We start from the raw sequence: 17,594 nt of genomic DNA, 5'->3' as shown, positions 1-17,594 counted from the left end.
ACGGCGTCATTGGGCACGTGGCGACCTCTTATATTTATGTACGTACTGTGTGACAATGTGTGAAGTGTGACTGTGTGTGAAATGTGTGAAGTTTAATTGATTGTACCTTAAAAAGATAAGCCATAGTTTTTTCTTCAATAAAAATTAAATGCCTGAATTAATCGGTGCATGAATTCGAATTATAAATTGTTCCGTCCAATAAATGCGACTATGGCGTCGCTATATTTTAAAGTTTAATTTTTTTTGTTTTAGATAAAGAATTTACTTGGAAGAACTAACCACAAATTGTAATTATAATGGTTCTTGAGACCAGTATTTGTTTATTTTCAAATAAAATGGGTCAAAATATTATCGTTGTTATGGACGCAAAAAAATTCATGTATTATTCGATATTTGGTGGCTTTTTCGCCATTGGATAACAAATATTGGTTTAAACATTTAAATTTCGCTGGAATGCATGATTTTTCTTTAAAATGTCATGCTTCATAAAATATATCATATTTTATGATAATGTTTTCTTTCTACATGAAATACGGAGGATATGCAGTGCTTGATTTGATTGATTGCTTCGGTGATAATCCGTGAAACTCCTTTGGGTGATCATGAAAGCCTTTAGTCAAACCTGCGTTTACACTTCTCTTGTATATTTTCAACTTTGTACCACAGAATACTTTTTGGTTGTAATTTTGGCGTAAATCCGGTATAATTACTTGCTGATTCTGAATCAGCGAAGTCCTGGACATTAATTTAGGCGATTACGTCCTTTTCGGCTTGTTACTACAAAATAAACTCGGCGTTAAAAAGGTATTACAACAATGGTTTCGATGGACACTGCTTTTTGAGTGAAACTTCATGTAGCATCCGATAATAAAAATTAGCATAGTGACTGAACTCGTTGTTTTAACCGTTCATTTGGCAAAATAAAAGTATTATTTGAATATCTGAGTAGGGAACATTTTATTGTAATTGATAGTGAATGTTTGCTTGGGGACCGCATTCAAAATAAGTTACCATCGTGAGAGCGGTCGTCTGTTTGCCACTGCGTTTTAGTTTGCGGTTCCCTAGGATCGAAACGGCGCCGTCTGGTGGGAGCAGAAACGAATCAAGAAAGTCATCGGTAAGGAATGTGGGTCGCGCGGATGTTTTATAGTTTTAATGGAAATCGCGATACGGGGGCGAGTGAGGTGGTAAGGTGATTGCGAGGAGTTATGGGTTAAGGCCGAACGGTTCCATGAGATATATGTATATGCTTCCTTTCCCCTGAGCGCGTGCGTTTCCCTCGGAACGCAATAAACTACGTTTGAAAACGAGCGTTTTTCTTTTCATATTTATCGATCCTCTCCAAAACAGGCGGAGGAAAAAAGACTTAAAAAGCGTCGTCTAGTTTCATGCTGGTATTTCTCAGAGGCGCGTGCGCCGTCTAAAAAGTAGCATGGTATGTGCAAAGTTGTATTGCAGCTCAGTGCATGATCATGGAAAGATACGAATATATGGAAAATATACACCTCTGTTGGAGACATGGGCTGTGCAAGTAGGTCATCCCAGCTAAACATGATGTAGTGAAACGGTTTGTTTGAGACTTATCTGATCACCATTGAAACCGCTGGCTATGCTAAACTTTCCTTATTCATGCATTAAAGACTATTTCGGATTGATAAAAATATCTCCTACTTCAAATTCATTCGGAGTATAATCAGCTGTGTGGTATTAGCTTACTTTTCTGCTCTTCACGAGACATCGTTTGGGGACAATGGATTTAATTTTTTTACCATTACTTGTATTTGTAAGTAAGTTTCATTCCATCTTCATTTGAATCACTGTCACGCAAAGATCTATCAAAGCATTTGTGAGCATAATAAAGTAACAATTTCTTTTCGTACCTTTGAAAAAATTTCTGAAAAAACAATTTAGAGGCATGTAACATCAGATGAAATGGATAATTTGAGTATCCGTTAATATTGGTCATTTGCGGAGTAATAATTTCCCATTTTTTCAAGAGTTACCTTGTGATGAAATTATTTTTCTGAACATTCTACTAAGCAAATAGGGTAGTTTCCTTCATCTAAGAAAACGAAAGGCATTTATTGCGATTATATACCCACCATTAGTGTATTTATAATATACAAACCATTTGGTTTTGGAAAATCCTAGTTCAGGCGAATGTCAATGGTTAATTTTATCCTCATTTGAAAAAGGCCAGATTGGCGCCCATGCGATGCCACTCCACGCGGCGTCATGGGGGCCTAAATGCCATACAAGTAGTCAGGAGTTTAACATCGTCTGATATTACCAATGCATGCATGGGGTACAGAGCTCAGGGAAACATTTCTTAATAATCACCTATTAAAATTGGCTATGGTTGGAAAGTTTCCTTCGTTTGATAGGGTAAATAATCCTTATTTAAGCCAAGCGCTACCTGCTAGCAGGGTACTCTGCTATCTGCTAGCATCCTGCATCGTATTGGCGCTCATAGCCTCGCACCAAGGTGGCCTCATACAGTGGCAGCCGGAACCAGCTTGGCGTCGTACGGGCTTTTCCCAGCATTCATTCTTAGCCGTCGTGATTTCACGCGCTTGAAATTTTTCACCTTTTATTTAATCGCGAAAAATAGATATCGTCATTTAAAAATCTAAAAGCGTGAAATATGTACTCCAGGAGTAATAATCTTTCAATTTAGGCAATAAAAAATATAAAACCACCCTATTTGCATGAATAATTTAGTATTGGGCACAGCTACTTTATGAGCCATCTGAGGCCATGAGTATAATTTTCTCTCAGTCATAGTATCAGATGCTAATGGTGGATAATAACTCCGTTTTATGGAACCAATTTTTATTATATTATACAGAACAAAGGTCTTATTATTATATTTGTTCACCTGATCACATCGCCAATTTGTCAAACAAATTTGGAAGCGGAATACAATGCAATTGATGAGTCTTTACAATCACTCCTTAAATGAATCAACCGAATTGTTGATTCATTTAAGGGCATCCGCTAAGATGTGGGCGAAGCGACTACTAATTTAAGCGTAATATATTTTCGCATTCCATTTCTGATCAGAAAAACATGTTCCAGATACTGTAAATTTTTGATTGAAGGGCCTAAAATGATTTTCTTTCATCCGCGCGCTCTGCCAGGTGCATTGTTATGACTATAGGTTAATGCGTCATTAATTCTATGATCCACAGTCTATTTTGCCGCAGGCCTCAGCAAAATAATGACGAGTAGAGTAGTATCCCTGGGATTAGGGTGCAGTAGCCATAAATTGACTTTTAAGCGGCGTGTTAGGTACATGCAACCTGAATGTTCTCGCCGCAATAAATTTTCTATCACCCTCATTGGATATAGCTCACCACTTTTTTATAACGATGATCGAGAATTTTAATGGGGCTTTGCTCTCTTCAGGTAATGGCACGGTTGATATACTTCCCAGCGGGCGATTGTATATTTTAGAGCACACCTAAGAGGTACCGTTAAGGATACTATTCAGCCCATTAAGTGGTAGTACAACCTACGGCTGACGTAGAAAAGCATCCCTCATTGGGATGACATTTAGAAATTAATACGTTCAAGTGTCGAAAAAAAACATTTTTTGCTAATAGAAAGTTTTTTTTTAAACCTTTCCAGCCATCCTGTGTCAATTGATTTAATGGTTTTCTTTAATATTCATTCTTAATTACTCTTCTCCGCTTCTGTAAAATCATGAGTATTTTAGCAGAATGTTTGGCTATTTTTGTATCAATTTGGTGTTATACCTACCATAAGCATACAATTGCAATGGAAACAAAGGTTACTGAATATAACTGGAATGACTTAAGTAGTCTCTGGCTAACATTCTTGGAAACCTATTTTACATTACCTCCTAAGTCGCAGAATTTTTCTTTTGAGTAGTTTATTTACAAGCAATTATTTCTAAAAACATTTTCCATTAAAAATGAGTGAAATTTCCAGCATTTACTCCACCTCCTTCTCAATGTGTGTTGGTATGTATATTCTATTTTGATTGATTATTATGAAAATTTACCTGCAGAGTACAGTCAAATTATGAATAAATATATCGAATTAGTTTTATGCAGCTTAAGAAACATTTGGTTCGCGATCAAAAATTGAATTATTGTTTAAATTTAAGTCCCTATAAGACTTCTTTCTCATAATATTAGCATTTTTATCCGCGTGTTACGCTAGAGTAGGTAACCTATTTGTACATCGTCATTCTTGCCAATGCTAATGTGCGCTTAATATTTGTTCAAAGTTATACTGTGGACTGCAATTCTCCCATTGTCCTCAGGCACGCTTGCGTCTTCCGAAAAATTGATGTTTGCGTCGCTAATGGGTATGGTTTAATATTATTTTAACGTATCCAATTCCAATGTAATCAAAGCCTAAACAATACTCTGGTCGTTAATTTCTGAAATGCCTATTTCGCCTATTTAAGTCACCATTCCCTTTCTAAGGTATGCATTTGAAGATTGCAGATTGGTGAATATCTCCCAGAAATATATTTCTCAGTTTTGTTCTAATATTAATTTTATGCTGTGCGAGACCCAAAAATAAACCGGAAATAACATTTAAGAATATTCAAAATTTAATTATTTGTGTTAGTAATGATAGTCTCCTTCGAAAACATCTCCATTTACACCGATACATTGGTTAAAACGTTTTTTTTTCCAATGAGCGAAACACCTTTGGTACTCATCGTTTCCGATGCCATGCAGCGCCACCTTCGATTTTATGTTAACATCCGTAATTCGTCCAAAATATCTCCGTTTCCTCACCATTTTCACCTGAGGGACGAAAATGAAAGCACAAGGTGCGAGGTCTGGTGAGTAGGGTGGGTGAGGAAACAGTATCAATCAATTCTTTGCCAAAATCTTAAGTCGCGGCAAATAGCATTACTTGCCACTTTTTGATAAGGAGTTAACTAGCGGGGGATGAATTCCGCCGCATTCCGTCTCATTTGATAATCTTCCGCTAAAAGTCACTGCAATGAACTCCACGAAAGACCAGATCTTTGAACGAGTTCGTCAGTAATCACCTCTTTTCCTCATACACCAGGGTACGAGTTTTTTTCCACATTTCCATCAGTTCTGGACCTGGCAGGCCGGCCCAGACGTTGCATGTCTTCCATCGATATGTTGCCGCGTTTGATTTGCGAATAGCGCTCGTGCGCTTGATTTCTTTTCGAGGCGTGTTCTTTATAGTCTAAAGAAAATATATAAACTGTGTCCGAATCAATTTTACAGAGCAGAGAAAAAAATTCAACGCTGCACGCTGTTCTCGAATATCAAACATTTCAAAAATCTAAGGGGTCAAAAAACTCTTCGAACGCAAACTGTCATTGAGGCTCGCTGCAACTGCCAAAAGCCATTTAATTTCGCATACTGACTCAGAAATCATGAAATAACACCCATCTAGTGGTAGAAGCCCAAAATATAAGAGCGACGGGCGCATCGATTTTCGTCCGGTTGTTTTTGGGTCACCACTTGTAAACATATTTACGCGATTTCACTTTAATGTTTATAGTATTAGTGTGTTTTCAGCAAAGTTGTATCCTTCTCTTCTATTTTAGCTTAAAAATTAATTTCTAAATGCACATTCATTAGCAATCACCCTAGTAACAGATAAACTCTCATGAAGTTGTGTAAATGGAACCAGATTTTTTCATCATGTTGGCATAGTTCATCATTTTTTATTGCAACGCTTAGTCTTAGCATCGTTAAAAGAGTACGAGCACAAAAAAATCCAACCGTTAACTTTTCTACTCTTCGTTATAGCTCTTGTTGCCGTAAAGAGATCATGTTTAATTCGTATGTTTCCAAGTTTGGAGGTAGGAGAATAACCAGGTTTACTGGCCGATATATTTCACTTGTTTTTTTTGCGAATGCGTGGCGGTTCAGAAATCACCAGAAAGGCGGCGTAATGGTCGCAATAATCGCATTTAGCGGTAAAGTGGTGTTTTAAAAAGTTGAGTAAACAAAAGGAGTGAAAGTAGGAGGGGGTGGGCGTATTAAAACGGATGAGGTGGCGGTGTTGTTTTTTCTTCTCTTCCTCCCTGCGACCCCCCCCCCCTCCATTTCGTCGACTCACGAGGGAAACACACATATGTGCTTGCTCTCTCCCCTCGTGCGTGCGTTACGTTCTCGCCAAGGACAGCGCCCTTGTCCGTTTCACCGCAGCCGAGGGAGGGGGAGGGAGGGGTAGGGATGTGCTTTGTGGCAGGCGATTCTAGGAAGGGGGAAAGGTCAGGGATGCGAGAAACACATGCGGGGGTTGGGGGTGAGAGAAAAGGAATTGGAGTTGCAGGGAAAGGAATACCTTATTCCGATAGGAGAAGAACGGAACGGCTTTGGAATTATTTGGAGTCAAAATAGAAAACTTATTTGATCCAATCATATATTTAAGCATTTATTTAATCTATGTAAGTAAAAGAGGATGTCTATTTGTCTGTCCGTAATGCGTTTCCATACAGCTACATGGACTGCAGCTAAAGTTAGTACATAGGTATATCCCATGCTCACAAACGCCGTTGTACTACTTTGGGTTGTGTCCAACGCGTCCTCTGCGTCGTTTTCTTATTACCGCTTATTACGTAACATAATACAGCTTCTGAGGTAGGACTCCTGACCTTTTGATGAGCTCAAAGAGAAAACATTAAAATCCTAAGTGATCATGAAATCCAACTTCCAAGTCTCCCACTTGTCTGGGTACTTCCTGAGCAACGCCGGTGGGCCTGATAATAATTTGCACTATCTAAGCCAATCAAAAACTTCAAATGTAGTCTCTAAAATAGATCATAACTTCCTATACTATTCGTCTCATTGGATAACCATATTCCATATTTTATTCCAAAGCGTGGGTAGCAATCCGTGGAGTTGGATTTATTTTTATGTAAAAAATGTTGAATTTCATTAAATATATGTCTTTATTTTATTTAATACCAACTTCTTATAAGCCATGGTCTATTAAAATTACATTTTTCATATGCCTCATGTCGTTAACGTGATTCATATGCATACTCCTTTTTCTTTATGACTTTGTCGTAGCTCTTATTTACATTTTAATTCTTCTACTGAGTGAAAACTGCTATTATTATTCTTCATATTCTATATTGATGGCATGGTATAAAATATCGATTTTGTTTATCCGTGTATAGATCTCTCTGCTCTCTCTGTTATTGTTACCTTAAGTATCCTCTAAAAATTAAATAATAAGAATAATTTTGCATCACCTTTACGTTCTGGTTTATTTTTGCCTAATATTGCTTAACATATCCCCGCGAAGGCAGTGCCGAGATAGGATTGTGTTGTGGAAGATTTTAAGATTTTTTTAGAGGAGGGGCAAGGCGTTTTTGGAATGGGGGAAGGTCAGCGATACGAAAGGGGAACAGAAAAAGGGATTTCGAGGTAGGGTAAGGAGTGCCTTATCCCTGTAGCCGAAGACTGGTTGGGGAGGGAGGGAGAAAAATGATAATTCTTTGCGCTGCTCGAGGGGCAGTTTTTCATCCCGCTAGGGATTCGGCTATCTGGAGTGAAAGGCTATTTGTTCATATCTGCCGGCCTACCTTGGCGGCGGCGAAGACCCCTTCTCTCTTCCTTCCCACGAGGTTTATTCTTTTCCCTCTCCCCCTCCAACAACCCTTTATAACCCTCAGTTTAGCAAAGGGTGCCGCATTCCCCTCAGAGAGCTGAAAACGATTCCCTCATCCTCTCTCTTCGTGGGGGAAAAAAGGAAGATAACGCTTTCCGTTATTCTTCTGTTTCTCCCTCGGTTCGCGTCCGCTCGCGCGCCTCGCTGTTCTTTTTTATTTTCTCATCCTCACCCCATCCGCTTCGGACGCCACGCGGCGATTAGTTATGTTGGACGTTGGGTGGTCTCGGCAGATCTTTTCCATCCCGAAACCTTCGTCAACTGCGTGATCCGATCTTTCCTCAGAGCCTATTTTCTCTTATCTATTAGGATGACTGGCTTCGTGGTGAATCAGAGTGTGTTGTCTAGTTGCTCGGAGGGAAATTCTGTCTCGGTCACATTGAAAAACGCTCCAAGATAACGGGATGTCATCAAAAATTCAGTCGGAGTATTAATAATGGTTAGGATTTGGTAATAAAAGTAGCCGGGAGACTTATTCGCGTGTTGGTATGAGTGTACGCGAGTCTTTAGGCATCGCAGGGGCAGGATGACTGCCTTATGTACCTTTTGCCTCGGTAGATAAAAATCGAGTTCTTTGTTTAAATTTCAAGTCCATATACTTGTTCCCGTATGCGTAATTTTTCTTCACTTAGCATTTTCTTACAAGACAGGTTTTTTCTTTTAGATCGTGCAAATCGTTCATAAATATAGATCATTGCCCTAAGAATGCCATAGCTATTTCACTTTGTGAATAATTTGTGAATAGTGTCCCATCTTTTCAAACATCGGCTAATTTTTGGTTTAAAATTGTTATTATTCCCCATTTATTGCTAATTACCAAGCTTCCCTGGTGTTGACTTATATTCATCTCCATATCGCACCAGTACTAAACTACAAAAATCTTTATTTCAACCCAGGTGCACCTTGAAGACTGTTTTATAGATTTTCATGCGCCCACTAACGCCTTATTGTTCTGAATAATTGTTAAGATTAAATGAATTGTTCACACGGTTTAGTTTTTAATCATGGTATCACGTATTGGCATCTAGTAGTCCGTTTTTTTCAGTCTCCGTGCTATATAATGCTTGGAGACATTTTTTTTCAATAGACCAGGTTTATCATGAGAATAGTGTAACTGAGTTTTTAGTTATTTCTTATCCACATCGCTTCTTTTGAGTTCTATTTTTATTTTAATCCGTGTTTTAATGTGAGACTTGTTATGACGATATCAGAAAGGAAGGTTAAGTTGAAAAAGATGACATTTGAAATTTGGGTAAAGCCGATTTCTGTCACTATATTTCTCACCTCACAATTATCTTGCACAGTTTGAAGATTGAAGAGAAGAAAGATTGTGTACGTTACCTACTTAATATTTCTCGGCGCACGTCCTCACTCGATAAAAATGCAATTTCCGTTCAGTGTCCATCGATAATAATCTACATATCGCCTTATTTCCGCGAAAAATAAAGATACGTGTTTTCGGCAGTGGACGTTGGAAATAAAAGACGCGAAAAAAGAACTAGCCGTTTACAGCCTCGCGTGGTATGTGCATAAATATCCATATTTTATGCTTTCGGTATTTTGCAATAATGTATTTAGCCACTCTGCGTTTGCGAAGGAATGTGATGAATATAACGCGTGAGTTTTTAGGCGTTTTTGAAATTAATTTTTCCCGGATTACGGCATGATTGATTGGTGACGCAATCCCTCCAGTGCCCATAAATCAGGCTTATATCAAGCCATGAACGGCGGCCGTAAATAATGTTGATGGCTGAAGTATTAATTCACTCGGGCATATATCCTGTTCCCCGCGGGAGAATGCGAAATCGATAATCGAATATGGAATTCGTAAAGACCCATGATCTATGTGCTCATGAAGGCATTTCCAAATATTTGAATTGGTAATTTGACGTTTTCGCAAAAGAAGAATATCTTCCACCCGCTTCGTGGGACGTTTCTTCATTTGATTTGCTATCAGGCCAGCTTTCAAATATTTTTTGCATAAATGAGTTATCTTTTCTATATCGTGTATGAAAATTCTTTCAAATCCTCTGGAAATGCTATTATCAAGACGGCTGTCAAATATATTTCACATTAGTGAGGATATTATTTCCATATTTTAAACGAGGACTCATTCAAAATTTCTGGAAATTCTATTTTTACGTCAAAATCTAGGCCTTACTGTTCTGTAAAGACGTTGTCGTCATCAACTACACATTCATGATTGAGGATTTATTCTGAAAATTACCAATGGATCAACTATTAATTGCAGTTTTTATTATAACTTTCATGTCTCGTTGAATTCATAAGGTAATACTTGTTATTTTTGCCTGTGCGTTACCGTTCAATTTTCATTAGTCACACAAGAGGTATACCTTTCCACTGAGTCCTGCGATGATTTATTTTCTCTATTCTTGAACTGCCTTTAACTAATTGCAACGTGATTTCAGAGTTATTACTTGAAACAACCGATAGATCAGATTTTCTGCAATCGAATGTCAAATCGAGCGTCGTCTTCGAAAATATACAGAGGCAACGCTTTTGCTTCTTATATTAACTATATACCTCGCTACGGTGCTTGCTCTGTTTTATGTTCAGATACCAGCCTTATTATGTGTTAAGGCACGGAGGTCAATGAAGTGGACTTGTTCCATCGAAATTCAATTATCCACTTCATTGTGGAAAAGGTGGTAAATTTAATTTAATTGACTAGTAAACGATGGAATTATGCGGAGAAAATTGCATTTCAGTAAACAATAGACCAGCTCTATTATAGTTCATGTAATTATGCGATGAACACCTTTCTCTTCACTTCGAGTTTATCTTTCATGACTACTCCGCACCTTATACGTGGACGTGATACATTACCTTAAAATGTTTGCCAAAATCTCCTCTGGTGTCCAACGTCCTGTATTTACTCACTTGTAACACCACGAGATGAACGCATTCCGTATTAGACGAAAGCCCGCGTGAGGAAGCGAGTTGTGTACCCTGATAAGTTTCTTTTTTTTTTAAGTTAAACTCTGTGACTGAGAGAAGTTTTTCCGTGAAATGCGAATGTGAGAGTTGGACTAGACTGCTCGCTGTAATAACATTTCCCCGTTATTATTCCACCGCTTGCATTGCGCCATCAGATGTCCGGAGAAGAAGTTAAAAATTGCACAGCAAATACGAGCCGAGTTACGGAGCTCAGTGTGCTTCATCCGATAACTCGAATAACCTTTCTCTTGAGTGGACGGTCCTGGCAAAATATTCCCCCAGGCACGTGAGATGGAGGAGAACTCATTGAGGCAACACACGCGGTTTTTCCCCGGTATGGCTCCTTCTCGTGGTCCGGGAACTCTTTGCTGCTTGGCACATGACCCTGCTTGTTCATTTGATTACGGTCTGAGTGAAAGCATGTCAGGGATGAGAACATGCTCGTCTCTTGAAGAGAAGTCATTTTCGTGAAACGCTCATTTTGGTTTTTTTTAGCTGCGCTCACTTGTAATGTTTAATTTTCTGGCAGTACTCCCTGTACGTTGAGTATATTTTGATGTTTGCCTGGCCCTTAAGTGCCCATAGTATCGCAATATGCCATTTTTACAAGTCTTCTCTAACTTCATGTTTACGCGTAATATCGCAAAAAATTAATTGTTTTGCCGTTCTTGCTAGAGAAAAACATTTATAACCTGTGTGAAAATGAAGTTAATTACGCCCTAAATGTGATTAAAAAAATTATCGCATTTGTTTTCGCCGGCATTCAGATTTTACTATGCTATTTCTTTTAATATTGCTGACTCAATTTGTTTTTGTTACTTCACTTCCTAATCCTATCTATGTATGCATGTAATGCTTTATGCCTTTATATTGCAGTGTAAGAGAATAAATAGCCACGGTCGGGACATCGTGAAGTCATATACTAGTGCCTTTTCTAGGTAAAGTATATTTGGAGATAATAGTTTTAAGTCTGAATTATGTACTGCTCAATATATTTAGTTCTTTCTTCGACCTTTTAAGGTCTTTTCGGGTCAGCCAGGGTCTTCTTCCACCTGTCTCCTCGGCCCGTCACCTAACCATTTCCCTCCTGTTTCTGATTCTCAAAAGTTTTTCGATTTCCTCCGACACGGAAGCTCTCACAAACTCTCTTCCGGGACGAAGAGCTTTCATTTATGCTTTTCTATCGGGAAGAGGCGCTTCGCAATGCATTACAAATACCCCACCGCTGTTTTCAATCATTCGCATCTTCTTTTGGTGGCCTGAATGTGGGGAGAGGCCATCACGTCAACTTTCCCCGCTATATTGAACGGACTGGGAAACTTCTAACGTGCTGCGGCGTTCTTTCGCCCTACCTTTGAGAGTTCAAGGCTCAAACTTAATCAGAGCGTCGGAAAACAAATCAAGTTTAGCCCTAACCTCTTTTGCTTTTCGAAAGAATTCACCTTTACTGTAGTTATTTTCATGACGTCACAGAGTGGACATTAAAGTTTCTATGACGTCGGTGATGCCTTCATGACATCGATGCGTATAATGTTCTAATTCTGATTAATTCCATATTTTACTATCAAATGACATATCAAAGACATTAAGTATGCTATCCATGACTACTGTTTTCATTCAGCGACTGGTTTCCGTGCTACTTAAAAGCTGGGAAGACCCCAACGCTGTAAGTAGATCATTATGCAGCGCGGTGGACTAAAAGTGCTGGAGCTCTGATCAGAGACTCGCTGGTTCAAATACAAGAGCGGCTTTTCACTCTTCTCCCTTGATAAGGAAAACCCTCTCAGTGTGAAGGGCACACGGTACTTAGTGAGAGACATTTCCAAGTAATTGGATTTTTAATCCTTGAGCTCTGTATTAACCTATCAAAGCCGGAATTTGGAATGAAGTAATGGATGTGGCTATATAATCTATCCTAATATATCTCAATCGGCCGTGGGATGACTTTACATATAGTAATAAATATTAATGTAAAGCAAGAAATTTCTTAACTATCCCCTAATCAAAATCTGATGAGAGAATTGCTATGTAAGAATGTGAAGAAAAGGCTATTGAAGAATGTAATCTGGAGTAAGAGATCTTTACGGTGCGGAAACATGGACACTAGCAAGCAGATGAGATATGGCAGATGGAGGCGTTCAAGATGGGGTTATGGAGAACATCGGAGAATTTACGTGGCGGAGTGGGCGTAAGGAATGGCTAATTGCTAGACATCATCTGAAGAGAGAGGGCTTTTAGATAAGATACGGAGAAGACAGACGGTATGGATGGAGCGAGTAGTGAGCGGAGAGGGGATGTTGAAAACAGTGATACAGAATAAATGAAGAAGAGGAGGAGGGAAGAGAATACAATTTTTAGATAGAATAAAAGGGAGTGGGCCTGATTTTGATTTTCAGAGGGACACCCTTGGAGGAAGGGGAAGCTGTCAGAATACTCCATGGAAACCTACCTTAATCGGAAGAATGCTTTAGTAATAATCTTTGAGGAAAAAATTAATTTAATTTATGATGAGGTGTACTCATGTTAAAATAAACCTATGTATTTCAAAGTCCCTTGAATTTTTTTGATCAAAAAGTTATGCATCAATCTCCTTTAAAGATAAAAGTGGTGTTGATCATATCGTCTTTCAATACCTCCTTACTAAAACGATTTGTTTGCAAACATCCCTATTTTGATGATTTACCGCAATTAGCTTTAGATTAGAAGCAACGTCATTTCCGAAATATTTGCGGGGAGTTGGAAACCTGCCTTAACTAGTATACTAATTCAATAATAATAATTTCTTTTCTAATTGGAAAATCGTGCGTCTTCTCCGCCCTACACATTTCTCTTCGTCTATCTCACCTTGTGCATTATCCCGCGAACTCCTATTTTAAACGTTTGCTTCAAAATCCAGTTCGCATTCCTCCCAGTCCTGCGTCGTCCAACGCACTCTTCTGCATGTTTGCACGCGCCTTTGGTTAAATATGCCGGCAATCTCCTCTCGCATTCCGAGAGTTTGCACGAGATACGTCCGCGGCTGTTCCCGAGGCGCCGCTGTCTGCTGGGAATGCCACGTGGACGTTTTCAAGCGTCCTGCCTTTACTCCGTGATATTTCCCTTTGCTTCGCCCACTCTTGCGTCTCGGATAGTGCTTAGTGTCCCTTGGTAAAGTTTTCCAGGTAAACCCCGTCATGACACGCTCAGTGGAATTATTTCCTTACTTGCTAGCAGTTTGTAGGCCTTATTTTGCTTTGTGATGACGATATATTTATCAACCGCACAAAGTTATGATTATATATTGCAGTAATATACACGGAATATTTTTAAGATGAAATTAGAAATATTATTGTATATTTTAGTAGTGTTCTTCGCCAAGTACTGTCAGTTGTAATGTAGTTTAAAAATAAAGAGACATTTAATTACCGATTTTCGATGCTTTGCCTACTTCTCGAGATATTCCCAACAAAATATTGAGGGCTTTTACCCCATTTCAGATCAGTTGGAGATCTCACAAAACCCCGCCAAACTTGTCATTGCGTGTACTTTCCTTAAATATATCTCTAAATTAGTGATTGTTCATAGATGTTTTAATGCATGTTGATGCTAATTTTGTCATTCAATTACCTTGAATGACTACTATTATCCACATCCTGATAAAAATATTTACAATTGATGGCCGCAAGCAATGCAATCCTGTGAGATATTATTGATTAATTTATTTAAAACATAGACGAGCCTCTAAGTACCTACTTATTTTAATCCAATCTGTGAATCGCACTTATCCCACTGAAAATTTATTAAAAGTGTCCTGTAATCGTGTATTGAGTAATTAATGAAGTTGGCATACAAATTAAAATATCAGATAAGTGGAAAATTGAAGCGATATAAATTATCAAAGGGTAGGTATCAAGGATGCGTGGTAAGAGCCCTTATATCAAATTTGATGTTTTATTTCCCTTTAAGATCGGACGGCATTATAACTATATCAGCAAACACGCTACAAGATTGCGGAGAACAATAAGTTTATGAAAAAGCATTTACCCTTATTATTACCCTGATCTTCTTGCTCCCGTTGTTTGAAGAAGCTTTGTGAATGATATCTTGAATTAAATTATCTTCTAATATGTCGCACTGATTTTTATGAGATGACTTTTATTCTTGTCACAAACCTTTATGTGTGGAAACTTTTGGATTTGTTTCCGTTTACTTTGAATGGTGAAATGAGTTTTCAGTTATAGCTGAAGCACCTTTAAGTTAAGTTTATTTAACGATGCATGAGGAGTATCTGTCTTCGACAGTATACTAATCATCGCTAACTGTGATTTAAAGTCCAGAAAGTAAAGTTGTCTTTGATTTTTCACCGAAATTACTTGAGCAAAACGTACGTACAAGTTTCCAGCACTTTGAAATTTATTTTCCATTACGATCTTTATTGATGATTTATGTCCCTCAGATGGTTTTGGGAATAAAAATATCTTGGCAAAGTAACATCGATTCTGGTTGACGATTTATGATGTCTCATATGGTCTTGGGACGGGCTGAAATTTTATCCGACGTCAGGATAAATCTAGAGCCAATGGTGGTGTTTTTTCCTTCCTCAACTTAACCTCAGGTCTCGTAGATTTTCGGGCAAGGCACATTTTTCAAATCAATCCGGGCAGTAGCGATTGCAAGAGAGAATATTTTTTGGCGCCTGTTCCACCAAATAAAATGCTTTGGCATGAAAAAACGTACAATTTCGTGCCGGAAGTTCAAGTTAATGAACGTCTGATTCGAATGACGTAGCCCACCCGAAGAGACAGCAGAGGATTCCGTCGCCAACACAAGAAATAAATGCAACGGAGGCAAATTTGACCGATTTAAATATCCTTTGCGCGCCGCCGCGCCTGTTTCTTTGTCGAGTCGAAACCTTTCGCGCAAAAGTGCATCCCAATTTGAAGCCGGCGGAAAAGTAGGGCAGCTTCCGGCGGCGAGGATTCTTAAAACCCCTAGTGGGATGAGAGGAGATGGGAGAATAATTGAGTTTCAGAGCCGCAAGCCGAGTTATCAGCCGAGGAGAGGATGCAGAGCAAGGGGGATGATGGTATTCTGAGCGCACCAGATATATCTCTTTTTTTTTGTTTTCATTGTTTCGAGAAAAAATATAAATACACCTCCACTCCTCTCCTTTCCCGAAGTAGGAGTCGCCCAAATCTAGGATTCCCATTGTCGGTCAGGCTCCTCTGGTGTGTTGCTTTCGAGTAAGGGGTGGCGGGGGGCAGGGGTAAGGGCCGGCGGTATATAGAAGAAATGTGGGGAGAGGCGTGAGTGCATAGCAATGAGTCGGGGTGTTAGCGACGCTGCATTCAGCAGGATGATCGGGATTTGGAAGGCAAAGACTGCGAGGTCATTATCCAACCTTCGTCGCCTCAACGCCGGACTCCACACGGTGAGACGTGCAGCAAACAACAGTCTCCCTGGGCAACACGTACTCGCCTCCATGTGCATTAAGCTAGCTGTGCAGCTCATCTGTGCAACAAAAATAGAGCAGCGCACGTGTATGTGTTGACCTCTTCCTATTTTTCAGTGTCATTCTCTTTGCAACTACCCTCTTATGGTCCAGTGGTGAAAAAAATAATCTAGTGTTTCGTTTCGGAATTTTATCTTAAATCAGAAGTGGTAGCTCTTAACCAAACGGTATTGAAAAAAGTTATCGATAAAAATATATTCATTATTTAGATGGATAAAGAGGATTAATATTTTAAAAAAACACACATGCTATTTTGCGTATGAGATATATATCTGCATTATAAGAGATCCATTCAAAGTAGAATCGTTATTGGAGGAAATTGGAACACTAAAATGGTGAATTGCTTTGATGACATCGTGCACATGCTTCGCAGGTCCTAGCGTAATATGGGCACTAAAGATTTCTCTAGTACGATCTTTTTAGTGAATATAGGAATACGGTCATTGCAAATTGCCAGGTAAATTCATGCCTCAATAACTTAATATATCAAAATTTGGAGGTCGGGAAGCATAGGATACAGAAAGTTATTTTGCGGTGGATTACGTGAATAATTTGCAAATGACCTCGCTATCTATTACTCTTTTCCAAATGGAACTCAACTCTGAATTTCCTAATACGGCTTACTCTATCCATAGATCCATAACTTCCGAGAGAAACCTCGATTTACGATTGTTTTTTGTTTGCAGAGTGCTTAAACTTCAATACTTTGGTTGGGTAAGACGTTCTTCTAGGTAATTGTTAATGTGAAGGAACATCAAGGCTCTTCTTCCATCATGTGTGATCCCCTTACTGGTTTTCCTCAATGCTCCCATCGATAATGCTTAAGGGTCGTACTGAAGTAACGAATTACGTTTCGTGGCATTCCTATTTCTTAGAAATTGCTGGGCTTACCTAGGCAAACATGCAACCTTTGAGTAAATGTAATCAAGGGGAATATTTGGCTTCTACAACCGGTATTGTAATTTAAACACTCTTCAAGCATCGATCAACCTGAAATGGAGGTTTCTCTGTAAAGTAAGCATCTATTGATAGAATGGAGGGAAATGAACTTTACTGGGAAATACAGCTGTGATTTAATTTTGGATAGGGGGACACGGCGTCGTTCGTAAAAAGCTTCGCCTTGAATCCAACCTTGAACGCTGAATAACGTTATCTTTTTGATGCTTTTCAAACACACATGTTTTAGTATTTTTATGGTAAATGAGGAACTTATTTACCTGACAATTGCATGACAGTCATCCTTATCTTTGCCAAACTGAATACACCAGAGTAACCGGCGACCCATGAGCAAAATATCAGCACTAAACTCACCATTTTAGTGCCAAGTTTCTTCCCATATAAATTACGAACGCATTTTATTCGATAACTTCATAATTAATTTCTTTTTCATCTATTTTACAGATCCGAGATCACGTGAGGGGGGTTATTATCTTCTTACCGCAACAATAGCAACTTTTGAACATTTTGCATGGGTAACAAAAATTCCAATTTATTT

Source organism: Ischnura elegans, chromosome 10, assembly GCF_921293095.1.
Source record: "Ischnura elegans chromosome 10, ioIscEleg1.1, whole genome shotgun sequence".
Taxonomy (NCBI): Eukaryota; Metazoa; Arthropoda; class Insecta; order Odonata; family Coenagrionidae; genus Ischnura; species Ischnura elegans.
Note: the sequence above shows the minus strand (reverse complement) of the source record.